The 15,768-nt window shown below is 55.5% G+C and overlaps 1 long non-coding RNA gene across 1 annotated transcript; it reads left to right on the top strand.

Annotated features, from left to right (window-relative positions):
* The first annotated feature begins 878 nt into the window (after window positions 1-878).
* Window positions 879-7,266, top strand: LOC111932912 (uncharacterized). The gene is made up of 4 exons (XR_002866409.2): window positions 879-955; window positions 3,891-4,078; window positions 4,184-6,285; window positions 6,320-7,266. It is a non-coding gene; the product is annotated as an uncharacterized LOC111932912 (long non-coding RNA).
* The last annotated feature ends 8,502 nt before the right edge of the window (window positions 7,267-15,768 follow it).

Genomic DNA, 15,768 nt, shown 5'->3' on the forward strand with positions numbered 1-15,768 from the left:
TTATGCTGTGTTTTTCCCTGGTTTTCATCCCCCACTGCACCTCCCCTCCACAGGAAAGAATTTCCTCTACCCTGAATTCCTGCTGTTCCACTGCTCCAAGGAGCTGTTATTCATCAAATTCCCGCTTAAAGAGCTGTTTCATGTCTCTAATTTATATCATTTCCATTGCCCTGAAAAACACTCCTTAAAGCTCGTTCCACCCCTGCCATGGCAGGGACAGCTCCCACTGTCCCAGGCTGCTCCAAACCCATCCAGCCTGGCCTTGGGCACTGCCAGGGATCCAGGGACAGCCACAGCTGCTCTGGGAATTCTATCCCAGGGCCTGCCCACCCTGCCAGGGAACAATTCCTGCCCCAGATCCCATCCAGCCCTGCCCTCTGGCACTGGCAGCCATTCCCTGTGTCCTGTCCCTGCAGGCCTTGTCCTCAGTCCCTCTCCAGCTCTCCTGGAGCCCCTTCAGGCCCTGCAAGGGGCTCTGAGCTCTCCCTGGATCCTTCCCTTCTCCAGGTGAGCACTCCCAGCTCTCCCAGCCTGGCTCCAGAGACTCCTCTGGACTGATTTTGGTTTTTATTTAAATTAAAACATGTCCATAAAGCACTCGCAGTAATGTAACTTCCCACTTCAGGGTGTTTATTTTACCAACATTGAACAAATATTGGCACCTCCTCAGCTGAATTAGCCTCGGTGCGTGTGGCTCAGGAGCCTCATTAAGGGTGACCTTCATCACAGGTGACTCTCATTAAGGGTGACCTTCCATCACAGGTGAATCTCATTAAGCATTATCCTCATCACAGGTGAGTCTCATTAAGCATTATCCTCATCACAGGTGAGTCTCATTAGGGTCCCCATCACAGGTGATTCTCATTAGGAATTATCCCCATCACAGGTGATTCTCATTAAGGGTGATCCATCACAGGTGATTCCCATTAGGGTCCCCCATCACCCCAAGGTTTCTGTAAGTGATGAGGGGTTTTGGGGGTGGGCTCTGAGCCCCTGGGCCTGGCCTGGGGTCACTGGGGTGATGTCCCAAGGGTCAGCACACCCCTGGTGCCCTCTGGGGCCTGTCCCTGCCCCTCTGTGCTCCCTCCAGTGCCAGGAGCCTCCTGGATCCAGCCTTGGATCCCTCTCCCGGCTCCCTCCCTGCCAGGCTGAAGCCTGAGGGCTGTAATTTGTCGTCTCCTGTGGTTTTAGCTGCTCTTTAACACGATCCCCTCCTGTCTGGGGCATTCAGGGTGCCTTTACTGAGCTGCACTCCCAGCCTGGGGTGTCCAGGACACCTTTATCCCACCGTGGGGTGTCCAGGACACCTTTATCCCACCGTGGGGTGTCCAGGACACCTTTTCCCAGCCTGGGGTGTTCAGGACACCTTTATCCCACCCTGGGGTGTTCAGGACACCTTTATCCCAGCATGGGGTGCTCAGGACACCTTTATCCCACCATGGGGTGTCCAGGACACCTTTATCCCATCCTGGGGCCTGGGTGCTCTCTTGCCCTTTGGAGGAGCCGGGCTGGGCTGGCCCGAGCGGGCCCCTCCGGCTGCCAGACCATCCTGCACGTTTCCAAGGGAAATCAGACACAGGAAATGTGTTTTGGGGGCTGTTTTTCAGTAAATGCAGCTGGGGTCCCTCGGTGCTGCCTCCATCCCACCGCGGTTTTGCCGTGGCCCGGCAGCAGCGGGTTCAGGCCGGCCTGGGCGGGACGAGCGGGGCCGGGAGCGGCCCGGGGCTCCCCTCAGGGCTCCCCTCAGGGCTCCCCTCAGGGCTCCCCTCAGGGCTCCCCTCAGGGCTCCGGGGGCTCCCCTCAGGGCTCTCCTCAGGGCCCAGGGCTCCCCTCAGGGCTCCCCTCAGGGCTCTCCTCAGGGCTCCCCTCAGGGCCTGGGGCTCCCCTCAGGGCTCCCCTCAGGGCTCCGGGGGCTCCCCTCAGGGCTCCCCTCAGGGCTCCCCTCAGGGCTCTGGGGGCTCCCCTCAGGGCTCTCCTCAGGGCCCGGGGCTCCCCTCAGGGCTCCCCTCAGGGCTCCCCTCAGGGCTCCCCTCAGGGCTCCGGGGGCTCCCCTCAGGGCTCCCCTCAGGTCCCGGGGCTCCCCTCAGGTCCCGGGGCTCCCCTCAGGGCTTCCCTCAGGGCTCCCCTCAGGGCTCCCCTCAGGGTTCTGGGGCCACGGCTCAGCTCCTCGGGTCACCGCTGCCTGGCCTCAGAGCCTGCCTGGAAAATGTCTTGGGTGTCCAGAGCTCCTGAGAGCCTTTCCAACATGGAACAGCCTAAATCCAGGATTTAAATTTTCCCTGAGGGTATAAAATGACTGTTTCAGAGCCATCCTCAGTTCTGGGATCCCAAAGGCTCTTCTGCAGAGTTTATGCTCCTCAGGATCTGGACTCAGAAGGGAGATGGAACAGCTGATTCATTTTAAAAAAACCCCAAATTCAAAAAAAAGTTCTTTACGTGTGTCCTCTAATAAAAGTCAAAGTTGTTTTGAAAGCTTTCCTCTGTGAAATACAACCACAGAGAGAAGTGACACATGTTAACAAACCCCTGTCTTTTTTATCTGGAAAACTCGTGCACATGGAAATTCCTTCTCCAGACCCAGGAGATGTTTTTTCCTTGCTGGTGCTCTGCAAAGGGACCAAATCTCCGTGGCTGTGCCGGGTTTGGGAGCTGCAGAGGGACGGGGGAGAGCTCAGCTGTGGGGACAGTGTGGGGACAGTGAGGGCACACTGTGGGGACACTGCGGGGACACTGAGGGCACACTGTGGGGACACCAGGACACCCACGGACACCCCCAGGGATGGGGCAGCCATAGCTCCTCCATGCCAGGGCCTGTCCCGGTGCTCCAGCCCTAGATTCCGAGGAATGTCCCCGCAGCAGCTCCCCAGGCTCTGCCCTGTGCAGAAACCGAGCTGTGAAAAGCCGAGTGTCATTTTGAACAGCCTTGGGGCGAGTTCAGCCTTTTCCTGGCTGCTGCTGGATCCCCAGAGCTGGGCCACTTCCACTCCTGCTGTGCCTCTGGGACCTGGCCCAGGACCTGGGTCTGGAGCTCGGTGACCCTCCCAGCCAAATTTTCTGACTGCTCCATGTCACCAAGCTCAGCAAAGCACATCCCCTTTCACTCTAAGATCTTGGAGGTCTTTTCCAGCCTCATTCCACAAGCCTGTGGTTCTCCAAAGCCTCTTGTTCCAAGCAGCTTTGTGGGAGAACGTTGCATTTTCTTTCAACGCGTTCAGCTTTAACCTCTTGGGTCTCGTGTGCTGAACCCCCAGGAAAGAGCTGGGAATGGAAAATCTGTGCCCTGCAGAGGGAAATTGCCACACAGACCCCAGAATAGGAGCTACTAAATAAACTGCAGGACTTAAATAAACTGAGAGGAGCAGCAGGGCTTGGTGGCACTGCCACTGTCCCCTGCTCCTGCCAGGGCTGGCCCAGCCCTGCTGTGCTGATGGATGGAGCTGGGGCTGGAGCTGGAGATGGGGCCGGAACAGGAGCAGGAACAGGACAGTCCCCTCTGCAAAGGGGCATAGCCCTGGCACCCCAGGGCTTCCCCTGGGCTGGCTCCTGGCACCTGAGCCCCAGAAGTGCCACCTGAGCCCCAGATGTGCCAGGGAGAGCCCCCAGCTCCGGGGTGTGACCCCCCCAGTCACCCCCAGCAGCCCAGGAGTGTCCCCTGCTCTGTGACCCCGAGACCACCCCGCGCTCGCTGCTGGGGCTGTCACGCTCCTGGACTGTCACATTTTGTGTATCTTGGCAGGATATCCAGGAGAACAAAACCTGGCTCCCTAGCAGGGGGAAAAAATGGTGTTTTCTTTTTATTTATTTATTTTAAACAACTTCCTCTGCTGCTTTCCATCCCCAGGGCTGTACACAGATCCTGCTGAGCCAAACTCTCTGCTGTTTATTTTTAGGGACAAAAACAATCTCCTGGTGCTGCAGCCCCCGTTGAATCTCCCCAGAGCCCGGCTCTGGAAGATCTTTCAAACCACTCCCATGCCCGCAGATGCCTCCGTCTCCTCCTCCATCCTGCACCTTGCAAAACTGGAAGCAGCAACCTTTGAGGCTGGCCAGAAGGAATGAAGTGCATGGGACAGCTCAGGTTACTGCCTTTAAATCAGGCCATTTCCCAGGGGTGGAAATGTGCGGGGGATGTTCTGGGGACGTTGTTGGTGGAGATCAATGTGATCTTTTGCTGCTGTTTCAGGCTCAGGAGCTGGGGCAGGATGGACATCAGCACTTGGCTGTGCCTGAGGGACCTTTGGACATCACCTCACACTGAGAATTGTCCTTCGGCCACCCTCGGGGACAGGGCCAGGGTCACATCTGTGACACGGCTTCAGTGCCAGGGGTGAAGTGGAGGGGAGTGAGGGGACCTTGGCACAGGAATTCCCAGAGCAGCTGGGGCTGCCCCTGGATCCCCAGAGGGTCCCAGGCCAGGCTGGAGCAGCCTGGGACAGTGGGAGGTGTCCCTGCCATGGCAGGGCTGGCTCTGGGTGGGCTCTGAGGTCCCTCCCAACCCAAACCAGCCCAGGATTCCATAATTCCATAATCCTAAAATAATTTGGGAAAGGGCTGCACCTGTTGCTAGGGATTGATTGATTGATTGATCTATCTCTCATTTATTTATTGCATTTCCAGCCAGGCTCTCGCTGAGCAGCCCCAGCTGAGCTCCATCAGAATCCTTGGGCATGGAAATGCAGAGCTGGGCTCTGAGCTCTGAGCATTGACTGTGTGCTGCAGCTCCAGCTCCCAAATCCACCTCTGCCCTTTTCCCTGTGCTCCTGGTGCTCTGCAGATGCTCCTGGGGTGTCCTGGGCCAGTGGGAGGTGTCCCTGCCAGGGGGGGATGATCTTTAACTCTCCTCCCAACCCAACCCGGAATTCCCTGGGTCTGGGTAATTTCCTCTTTTTGAAAATTGCCAAAAGTTTTTGCCAGCTTTGCTGCTCCAGCTCCACTTCCAGCCCTGTTCCCTTCCCCACACTCCCAGATTCCCTCCCCGTGCTCCACTGGAAGCTTGAGGGCAGCTCCTGGCTCTGGATCCTGCCGGACATTGGGACCATGGGATAACCCCCCACCTGCCCAGGGAAATGGGAATAAAGGAGTTTAAAAAGGTAAATCCTGATTAGAAAGCAAAGGCTGTCCTGTGGAGAGAAGATGGGGAGAAGTGGACGGGATTGTCCAGATGGCAAAGCCTGGGCTGCTGTGCCATAATTGCTATTTATGAGGCAGGGGAGAGCACTGGGATGTTTGGTGCCATGGCAACCGCTGCTGCCAAAGGATGGATCAATAACCAGCTGGAAAGAAATAAACGGCAATAAAGGCAGGATGTGGGGGAGCCGTGCCTGCTCCTGCTGGCCCGGGTCACAGTGCTGCTGTGCAGAGAGAGGAATAAACTGCAGAGTCCTGAGCTGCAGCCGAGGCGGGGAGCTGGCCTTGGCTCCATCCCTTCCTCAATCCTCAATCCCTCCGTCCTGGGAGCTGCGAGGGTGGAGACCAGGCTGGCACATCCACAGCACCTCAGCAGCTGCTTTTAGGGGCTGCAGAGTTTCAGTTCTGAGTTTCCATCCAGGAAACAGGATGCAGGGATGGGAACAGGGACATGAACAGGAGCAGGAGCCAGGAGCACGAGCAGGGACAGGAGCAGGAGCACTCCCCAAGCACCACGAGTGCTGCCTGACACCACTGCTCCAGGAGCTTTCACTTTGGAGGGAAGGAAGTGGTTTGAGGTTTGGTTTCTTTCAAAGAACTGTGGCTATTTTGAACGAGGGAAGTTGTCCTGTTCAAGAGCACTCTGAGTCAGGGCTTTTTGCAAGGAAAAAAGTAGCTTAAGGAAGAAGTTAATGGCAGACAAACCACGTGCATCTCTTCTGGGAAAGCAAAACCAACCTCCACCCTGTTCTGATCTATTTTGGGGTGTGGATTAGAGGAACCCCAGAGGTCACTTCCAACCCAAACTGTTCTGTGATTCTACAGCCCTGCAGAAGGTTGAAAAAAAGCCTGACAGATGGAACACTGGGGGTTTTGGGGATTTTTTTTGTTGTTGTTTTGCTTGTTTTTTGTTTTGTTTGTTTTGGTTTATTTCTTTTATTATTATTATTATTATTTTTGGTTTTTAGGGTTTGTTTGGGTTTTTTTGAGGGTGCTGCTATTCATACTCTGGTTTAACAGTCCAGCCTGGAAGAAAAAAGCATAATTTGAGCCAAGGGGAATCATAGAATCACAGAATATCCTGAGCTGGAAAGGATTCACAAAGATCATCAAGCCCAGACTTTAATATTCCCTGGGAAGTGTGGAGATGTGGTTCCAGTATTCCCTGGGAAGTGTGGAGATGTGGTTCCAGTATTCCCTGGGAAGTGTGGAGATGTGGTTCCAGTATTCCCTGGGAAGTGTGGAGATGTGGTTCCAGTATTCACTGTGGAGATGTTGTGGTTACAAATACAATGGGACTGAGAAGGAAGGGGCACTCAGTGCTCTGGCTGGTGCTGAGGTGGGGATGGGTCACAGGCTGGATTTGATGCTCTTGGAGAGCTTTTCCATTTCATTAACTCTGGGAATCAGCAGGTTCTCCCTTTCTTGTGGCCTGTTCTGAAACCAGTGGAGATTTCTCCCGTTCCCCATCTGCACCACTGGAGGCTGTGCTGCCTTGGGAGGAGAAATGGTCCCTTCAGAGCAGAGTTCCTGCTGAGGGGACACTGAGCCACCCAGGGGACTCTGCAGGGGAGGCTCGAGGTCTCCTCTGTCCCTGGCCAGCTTTGAGGATCAGCCTTTGCAGGAGCAGCAGTGGTGCTGGGAATGCAGGGCTGGGAATCCCAGAGCTCTGCCCTGCCCAGCTCCTGGGGGCTCGGGGGCTTTGTGGGGTCGGTCCCCACATGGGGCCAGCCCCAAGGAGGGGCTCAGGTCCCCCTCGTGTCCAGAGGGACACTCAAAGCCCGGCTCCAGCTGCCCAGCACTCAGGAGAGGTACGAGGCAGCCGAGGAATGAGGATCTGAGGATGCAGGAGAGCAGCTCCGGGGAAATCTGGGTGCTGGGGGGTTGTTCCCACCCGGGGCCACTGCTCTGCTTAATGCAGGGTTTCATTAAGGCCATCAGGGCTCCTGCTGAGGCTCTTTGGTTCTGCCCCCACAGGAAATGAATTGATGTGCTTGGTAAAATGCTGCAGTTAATATTTAAATGCCACGGTTGAAAGGGAAAAGGGAAACAAAAATAAATTACCTTTCTTCAGCGCTTACAGCAGTTTAATTTCACTCTGCAAACACTTAGAATAAAAGAAACACCTTTCAGACTCCAGACTGTGGAATTATTAATGTCTTTATGGGGTAAATGTGCTGTTTGTGTTCTCCCAGGCTGCCCATGGAATAATTCAGCGGAGCAGGGGCTGAATTTCCCCAGGCTGCCCTTCCTGTTGGGAAATGGGAAACATTCCAGCCCCTTTCCCTGCCAGGGGCCACCTGCCCGGTCTCCCAGAGCCTGTGGGGCTGGAGGAACAGGGCAGGGTCCCGTGGGCTCATCCTGGTGCCCATCCCAGCACGGGGGGATGGAGCCTCACTCCAGGCTGGAGCTCCGAGCGCTGCCTGGGAGAGGCTCCTGCCCTCGGGAGAGGCAGCTGTTCCCAAAGGCCCTGTCCAGAAATCCCTGGAGAAAAATCCCCGTGAAAGATCAGGAAAACAAGGGACAGACATAAAATGTCATCGATTGGGTCATGCCCCACAAAATCTGGGGGACGCTCAGGTCCAGCATGGAAACCAAACCCAAACCAAACCCATCATGGAAACCATACCCATCATGGAAACCAAACCAAACCCAAACCAAACCCATCATGGAAACCACACCCATCATGGAAACCAAATCAAACCCAAACCACACCCATCATGGAAACCAAACTAAACCCAAACCAAACCCATCATGGAAACCACACCCATCATGGAAACCAAACCAAACCCAAACCAAACCCATCATGGAAACCAAACCAAACCCAAACCAAACCCATCATGGAAACCACACCCATCATGGAAACCAAACCAAACCCAAACCAAACCCATCATGGAAACCAAACCAAACCCAAACCAAACCCATCATGGAAACCAAATCAAACCCAAACTAAACCCATCATGGAAACCAAACCAAACCCAAACCAAACCCATCATGGAAACCACACCCATCATGGAAACCAAACCAAACCCAAACCAAACCCATCATGGAAACCAAACTAAACCCAAACCACACCCATCATGGAAACCACACCCATCATGGAAACCAAACCCAAAACCAAACCCAACTGGAAACCAAACCAAATCCAGCATGGAAACCAAATGCAGTGTAGAAACCAAATCCAGTGTGGAAATCAAACACAAACCAAACCTGGCTGGAAACCAAATCCATCATGGAAACCAAACCCAGCTGGAATCCAAACCCCACAGGGTGTAGGGAAGAGGTAATGGAGGGGGCACCTGCATTCCATGTGGGCTGAAGGCAAAGGCTGTGGTGGCCTTTGCAATCAATAAATGTCACATCACAGTGACATCACAGTGACATTGCCATGATTAACCCTCTGCCACGTAATGTCTGGGTCACCCCTTGGCTTCCCTGGAAAATGTCCCTCCAGGGCTCAGCATTTCCCCTTTTCCCATGACTGGGTGGATGGAAAATGAAACTTGGAACTGGAAGCAGTGTTGGAAGTTGGACAATGCTGTGACAGGAGTTGATTTTCTGCTTTTTTATATTTTTATGTTTATTTTTAAAGAGTTTTTCCTCCTTTTCCAGGCTGTGCTCACCCCTCCTCTCCTCAGCTGAGCTCTGCAGCCTCCTGAGGTCCTGACATGAGGAGCCAGCCCTGATTTGGTGCCTCTGAGCCTCAGCCAGGCCAGGCTCTTCCCAGGTGCTCGAGCTGCCCTGGCAACTCTGGAGCTGTTCTGTTCCTGTGTCCGTGGGATGCTGTGGAAGGGATGGAATTTGCTGCTGTTCCCAGGGAATGGCTGCAGCTCCCAGCAGTGGAACAGGGAATGAGCTCACCCAGCTCTCAGCAGACACTTGAGGGCAAAAAACGATCAGACAGGTGAGACTGGGCCAAAACCGTTCTTTTTTCAGCATGGCCACAGAATGTGGCAGAGAAGGGAATTTTGTGGCTGTCCATCCAGCTGGGAGCCAACAGGCCGCTCTGCCTTGGAGAGCCTCCCTGGAACTCAAGGAAATTAAACTTCCTTGGGTATTAAGTAACATTAGAAAACTTAATTTTAAAACGCCATAAATAGTGAGCAAAGCACAAATAAAATCTCTGCAGCCTCAGGCTCAGCCCTCGTGGGCTGGGCTCCCCTCTGCCTTCGGAGCGGGAGGATTTGCAGAGAGGATGTTTCGGAGGAGACAAAAAAGCTTCCCAAAAAAGGAATAAATTGTGGCTCTTGTGCTTAATTTACAGTGCTCCATGATCCTGCTGGGAAAGGCAAGGTGCAGCCCTGAGGCTCGCCTGTGCCCCCTGTCCCTGCCAGGAGGAGCTTCCAGGGAAACCGGAGTGTTGGGAATGGCTTTGGAGCTCACAGCGGGAAATGGGAATTGCTGCCAAAGCCATGCCCTGAAATGTGACGGGGACAGGCAGGGATTGTATCCAGTCCCCACCCAGCCCACTCCCACTGCAGGGTCTGGGGCAGCCCCAGAGCTCTGTGGGGTCAGGGCCAGGAGAGGCCACGCAAGGGGGGCTCTGGGGCCCAGCCCTGTGCATGGACCTGCCCCGGTGACCCCAGAGGTCCTGGTCATCCCCAACCCTCAAATCCCATCACAAACCAACTCCAGAGACAGCAGAGCCCTCCAGGCAGCCTGAGCCCAGCCACAGGATCCATCCATGGCAGGGGGGTGAGGAAACACTGGCAATGGGAAGTGAAATCAACAGGTGGAAGATCCTGGAATCCCGGAATCCCAGACCGGTTTGAGTTGGGAGGGAGCTTAAATCCAGCCATTCCCAGCCCTGCCATGGCAGGGACATCTCCCCCTGTCCCAGGCTGCTCCAGCCCAGTGTCCACTGGGACACTGCCAGGGGTCCAGGGCAGCCCCAGCTGCTCCCCTGTGGCTCTGGTGTGAGTGAGGGGTGCTCCAGGAGCCAGGGCTGAGGGATGGGCTGGGCACAGAGGGGCCAAGCCCTGTCTGTCCCCATTCCTGCTGTTCCCAGTGCTGGAGCGTGGCTCCCTTCCCTGGGGCTCAGCCCGGCCTCATCCCCTGGGAGAGCCTGGCAGCAGCTCCTACTCCGGCCTTGTGCCATGGGCATTCCTCTGCATTCCCCTGTGCCCCCCCTGAACACACGGAGCTCGCCCCAAAGCAGGGATTGGGGCACATGAGGGACATCCAGGATGGATCTGATGGGGCTTTGGCTCCAGCTCTGCGGTGTTGGGCACAAAAAAGGGAGGAAAACCGTGAGGAAGGCCACACATGGCACAGCAGTGCTGGTTTTGGGAACACGTGCTGACAACCAGCTCCGGCCTTGGCATGGATGAACCCCAGGGATTTGGGAATAAAGCTGGGCTGTGCTACAGCAGGGCAGTGGCAGTGACAGCCCCCAGGGCCAGCCTGTGGGGCTGGGGTGACACCTCACTGCTGGCCATGGCACACCAGCCCCAGGAGCACAGGCCCTGGAGCACAGCCCCTGGAACTGCAGCCCCTGGAACTGCAGCCCCTGGAACTGCAGCCCCTGGAGCACAGCCCCTGGAACTGCAGCCCCTGGAACTGCACCAGCCCCTGGAACTGCAGCCCCTGGAACTGCAGCCCCTGGAACTGCACCAGCCCCTGGAAGAACAGCTCTTGGAACTGCAGCCCTTGCACTCTCACCAGCCTTTCCCAACGGAGGCAGCTCCCATTGTGGGAAAGGTCGTGCCTGGTGTGAATCCAGGGTGAGTCTCCAGAGAGGAGGTGTGGGGAGCAGATTGGGAATGTCCCGTGGGCACCGTGACCCACGGTGAAATCCAGGCTCAGCTTGCACAAACCCCTCTGATGTGGGATAACAGCTCCCATTCCTGGGGCGTTGCTCTCCCGGTTATTTTGGGAAGGAAAGGCCATCAGGCATTGCTAAATGCCAGTTTGGTCAGGAGACAGCAGCTGGTTTTCCAGAGGCTCTGTCTCCTCCAAAGCCGAGAGCTGTCTGAGTTTCCAGCACTGGGGAACAGCAGGACAGAGGTCTGGGGGCAGTGGGAGCTCTCCACCATGTGCAGTGCTCAGACACCCCTGGGACACTCCTGGGGATCCCAGGGAGAGTTCAGGGATGGAAAAGGGCACTGTAAATGCAGCTGAAGGCAGGTGACAGACTGATGTTAAGACATTTATTTTAACATGCTAATTAAAATTACTTGTGTAAAAATGAGGGGAGTTTGGTCCCTGGTGTTTCTGATAGGACTGGAGAAGATCACGGAATCACAGCACGAGATCAGCCAGCAGCACTGAGTGATTTAATTCCAGAGTTACACTCCAGGCTGGCACAAGTTGGGGATGTCTGATGTCCAGGTGGGATCTGGCAAGATCAAGTTTCCCAAGTGGAAAACTGGAATTCAAATGACCTCCTGGCCATGGGCATCTGTTCAGGGTGAGCCTGGTGGCTGTGGGGCCCAGCACAGAGCAGAGGGGACACGAGGGGACACGAGGGGACACGGACTCTCCCCGAGGGGCACCTTCCACCCAGCACCGGGCAGTGCCACTGGGAAACTCCTGTCGCTCATTGCCTGCATTTCCCAGGCACTGCAGAGGTTTCTGAGCCCACCTGCACCGCTCTGAGCTGTGCCACTGCCCAGCAGGCCCTGGGGACACGAGGGACACTCCAGGCAGGGCAGTGTGACACTGTGGGTGCACTGGGGACACGGGGGACAGTGGGGACACCAGGGACATGGGGACACACGGACACAGGGACACACAAACACAGGGACACACAAACACAGGGACACACAGACACAGACACACAGGGACACACAGACACAGGGACACACGGACACAGGGACACAGGGACACAGGGACACAGGGACACAAGGACACAGGGACACAGGGACACAGGGACACATGGACACAGGGACACAGGGACACAGGGACACAGGGACACAGGGACACACAGACACAGGGACACACGGACACAGGGACACAGGGACACAGGGACACAGGGACACAGGGACAGGCAGTTCTTGGCCGTCTCAGTGTAAACATCCCCGGAGGTGGAGCTGGGCAGCCGGGGCTGGTTCTGCTCGGAGCCACCGAGCCCTGCTGGATTTTCCTCAGCCACAGGAGGCCGAGCCCTGCCCTTGGGACAGCCACAGCAGATCTGATATTTCAAAGATCCACAGAATCACAGAGTTATTTAGGTTGGAACAGACCTCCAGGATCCCTGAGCCCAAGCTTTGGCCGATCCTTGGGTTTGAATGCTTAAAGTTGTGGCATTACAGGCTGCAGGTCCCTCTCAGTTCTGGGGCACAGAGCAGAGCCCCAGTGCTCTGGGGAGGGGGTGGAGGGGGGCTGGGATCCAGGTTTGGAGCATTCCCATCCCGGGTGATGCCCTGGGGTGGTGGGGCTCTGTGCCAGGGCATTTCCAGCCCCAAGCCCTGCAGGTGCAGCCCTGGCTCAGTGAAGCCTCTCTGGGCACTGCACGGGGCTCAGCCCTGGCCCTGTGGCAGCTCCCTCGGCGTGGGGCTGGGCACAGCTGGGCACTGCCAGGCTCTGACCTCCCCCCGAGGCCAGGACGGGACAAAGCCGTGCCCAAATGTGGGCAGAGGGTTTTTCCAGGCCTGCTTTTGTCTCTGTTCACGTTCAGAGCCAGGGAACTACAAACAATCAGGCAAAATGCACCCGACTCCAACCTGTCACATAAACCACGAGCTGCTGGGAATGACATCCTCCCCTGAAAAGCCACTCCAAGTGGGGATGAACACTTCCCTTCGTCTGCCAGCCCAGAGCTGTTATAAATGCTGGATTTATTTGTCCCGATGGATGCATGGAAGAACTGCGGCTCCTCGGAGCAAACAGCCTGTGTGGGGAGGGGGGGCAAGGTCTGTCCAACCACTCTGTTTACAGAAAGTCAAAATAACTGGGGCTTCTAGCCCTGGCCACGATGGGTTCTTCAAACAAAGCATCCCCAAACATAAATACATTGTCTTTCACAAAATGCATTTGGGCATATTTGACATATTTCATATTCAGAGCAGCTCTTTCATGTTGTGCCCTGGAGCGCAGGGGGGGCTCAGCTCCTGCACCCCCGTCACTGCTGGGGCTGCTCTGTCTTCCTGACAAGCCTGGATTAATTCTCCTTTTGACTTCATCCCTGAAAAATCCCAACTGAGGGAAGGCAGAGCTGGAGGGAGCCGGGGAGTGCCCGGGGCTGGGCCCAGCCTGCAGTGCTGCCGAGGGGTGCTCAGGCATTCCTGCTGCTCCCTGTTCCCACCGGGAATGCTGGGGAGAGGCAGGAGCACAACAGGGAGAGCTCCTGGAGCCTCCCCAGGGCTGGGCTCGTTCCCCTCAGCGTGCTGGGACAGCCCCAGCAGCAGCTGGATGGGAACTCCTCCTGTGCCTCTCTCCTGGGGTGACTTTACCTTTCAGGCCATTAAGAGACAAAGAGAAAACTTCTGTTTCCAGGGAAGCTCACAGAGACAAATGAAGAGAACTTTTGCCTTTGAATAACCCATCCTTAAAAATGCCATCCTTAGACTCATTGACCCATACACACCTCAGAGTGATGTGAAATGGGAGGAGACGCCACATGACAGATTTTTCCAGGCTGGCATCAGAGAAATGGAAAGCTATACCAGAAGTAGTTTTCTTGTGAGAAACTCTATAGATTAGCAGAAGAAGACTTCTGTTTCTCTACAAAGACTGATGGAAAGACCATAGCAAGAACTGGGACTGTTGTAAACACCAAAGTGTTTTTGTCTCTATGTTGTCATGTGAACAAGGGAATGGTTGGGTAGTGGGGGAAAAAAGAGTTTTCTGAAGGTTTTATTCTGGTTTTCTTATTCTTGTAGTTTTGTTAATAAACTTTCTTTATTCCTTTTAAGTTTTAAGCCTGTTTTGCTCTTGCTCTAATCCATATCTCACAGCAAGAAATAAATAAGTTTTCTAGTGATTTTTTTTAGTTGCTGCTTTAAAACCAAAACATTTATTTGGTTTGTTGGCCAGGAAACGAAATTGGCAAATCTAAACCACTACATCCTCCCAGGAGCTGCAGACACACGGACACAAAGCGAGGGGCGCTGGCTGAGGACAGGCAGCAGGGGACAGGCAGGGGGACAGCCAGGGGACAGCCAGGGGACAGCCAGCTGGGCTCGCTGGGGATGGCATCAGGGCTGGGAAGGGCAGAGCTGCCCACGGGGAGCAGGGGAAGTCCTTGGGATGCAGGGCTGGGATAGAGCTTGGAATTGCTGCCTGGGAGGGTGTGAGGCCCTGGGATAGAATTCCCAGAGCAGCTGGGGCTGTCCCTGGATCCCTGGCAGTGCCCAAGGCCAGGCTGGATGGGTTTGGAGCAGCCTGGGACAGTGGGAGCTGTCCCTGCCATGGCACGGGTGGGATGAGATGGGATTTAAGGTCCCTCCCAACCCAAGCCAGTCTGGGATTCTGTGGGATCCCTCCAAGGCTCCTGTAACCCTGGGCACAGAGTGATGTGGCTTGAAGGAGCTGTTTGTCCTCACAGCACAATTTTGGGGAGCTTTCTGCTGTCTCTGGGCAACCAAACCTCTCAGCTCAGGCTCTTCCTGCTGCTGCTGAAGGTCACAGAGATATTTCTTTTGTGCTCCCAGCTCTGTTTTTCTACCTTCACATCTCTCCTGTGTTCCGCTCCTTATCAAACCCTGGTTCTGATTTGCCTTTTGTTGTTTTTTTTTAAACTGAGATCAAACTGATAAAGGGAAACTCAAACCCAGCTGTTCAGTGGGGGCTGGGGCTGGCTCCGAGGTGTTTCTGCCATTGTCTGGGAAATGTAATTCGGGATTTTGTGGAGTCCCCACCCCTGGAGGTGCCCAAGGCAGACCTGGACGTGGCACTCGGGGCTCTGGGCTGGGGACAAGCTGGGGATCAGGCACAGCTTGGACTCGGTGCTCTGGGAGGGCTTTTCCAACCCCAGGGATTCTGGGATTTGCCTGCCTGGAACTCCTGTGTCAGTTCAGACCCAGCAGCCACCAGGGATTTCCCAGTTGGGCTGGGCTGGGTTGGGGTTCCCCACCCCAGTGCTGCTCCCCTGTGTCAATCCTCCTGAGGAGCTCAAAAACCCAGTAAAATAATGGGAATAATGGGATAAAACCACGGCAAGAGCCTTGGTGGGAGGGGCTGCAGACAGTTCACCTGTGCTGGGACACCCCAGAGCCTGGGCTGGGTTGGGGTGCAGGTGCAGGTGCAGGTGCAGGTGCTGGGTTCCCCTGGGCTGGAATTCCCAGCAGAGCAGCTCCCACAGGCAATCCCTGGATCACTGGGCAGATAAAATCTGCTCTGGCCCCACCTCCAGCAGCTCCTGCCAAAACCCAGCCAAGGCCAGGGTCACTCTGGTTTTTTATTCTCGCTGGTACAACACACACAGGTGGGACACACACCAGTGGTTTGCAGGCAAAGCGTGATCTCCAGGTGCATTTTCTGTGCCCTGCAGCTCCCAGAACACCTCAGGCAGAGGGACAGCACACAAAACCAGGCTGAAAAGTACCACGACACAGACACAGCTCCCCGACCCACAGAGATGGGAATGAAAGCTCCCAGGTGCACTTGGATCAGGTTTAGAAGTGCAGCCCCTCACTGAGCCAGGGCTGGAAGGCACAGCTCCCACCCCTCTCCTGTAAACAAACGGGAAGCTCCCATCCC

Source organism: Cyanistes caeruleus, chromosome 9 (genome assembly GCF_971803275.1).
Source record: "Cyanistes caeruleus chromosome 9, bCyaCae1.hap1.1, whole genome shotgun sequence".
Taxonomy (NCBI): Eukaryota; Metazoa; Chordata; class Aves; order Passeriformes; family Paridae; genus Cyanistes; species Cyanistes caeruleus.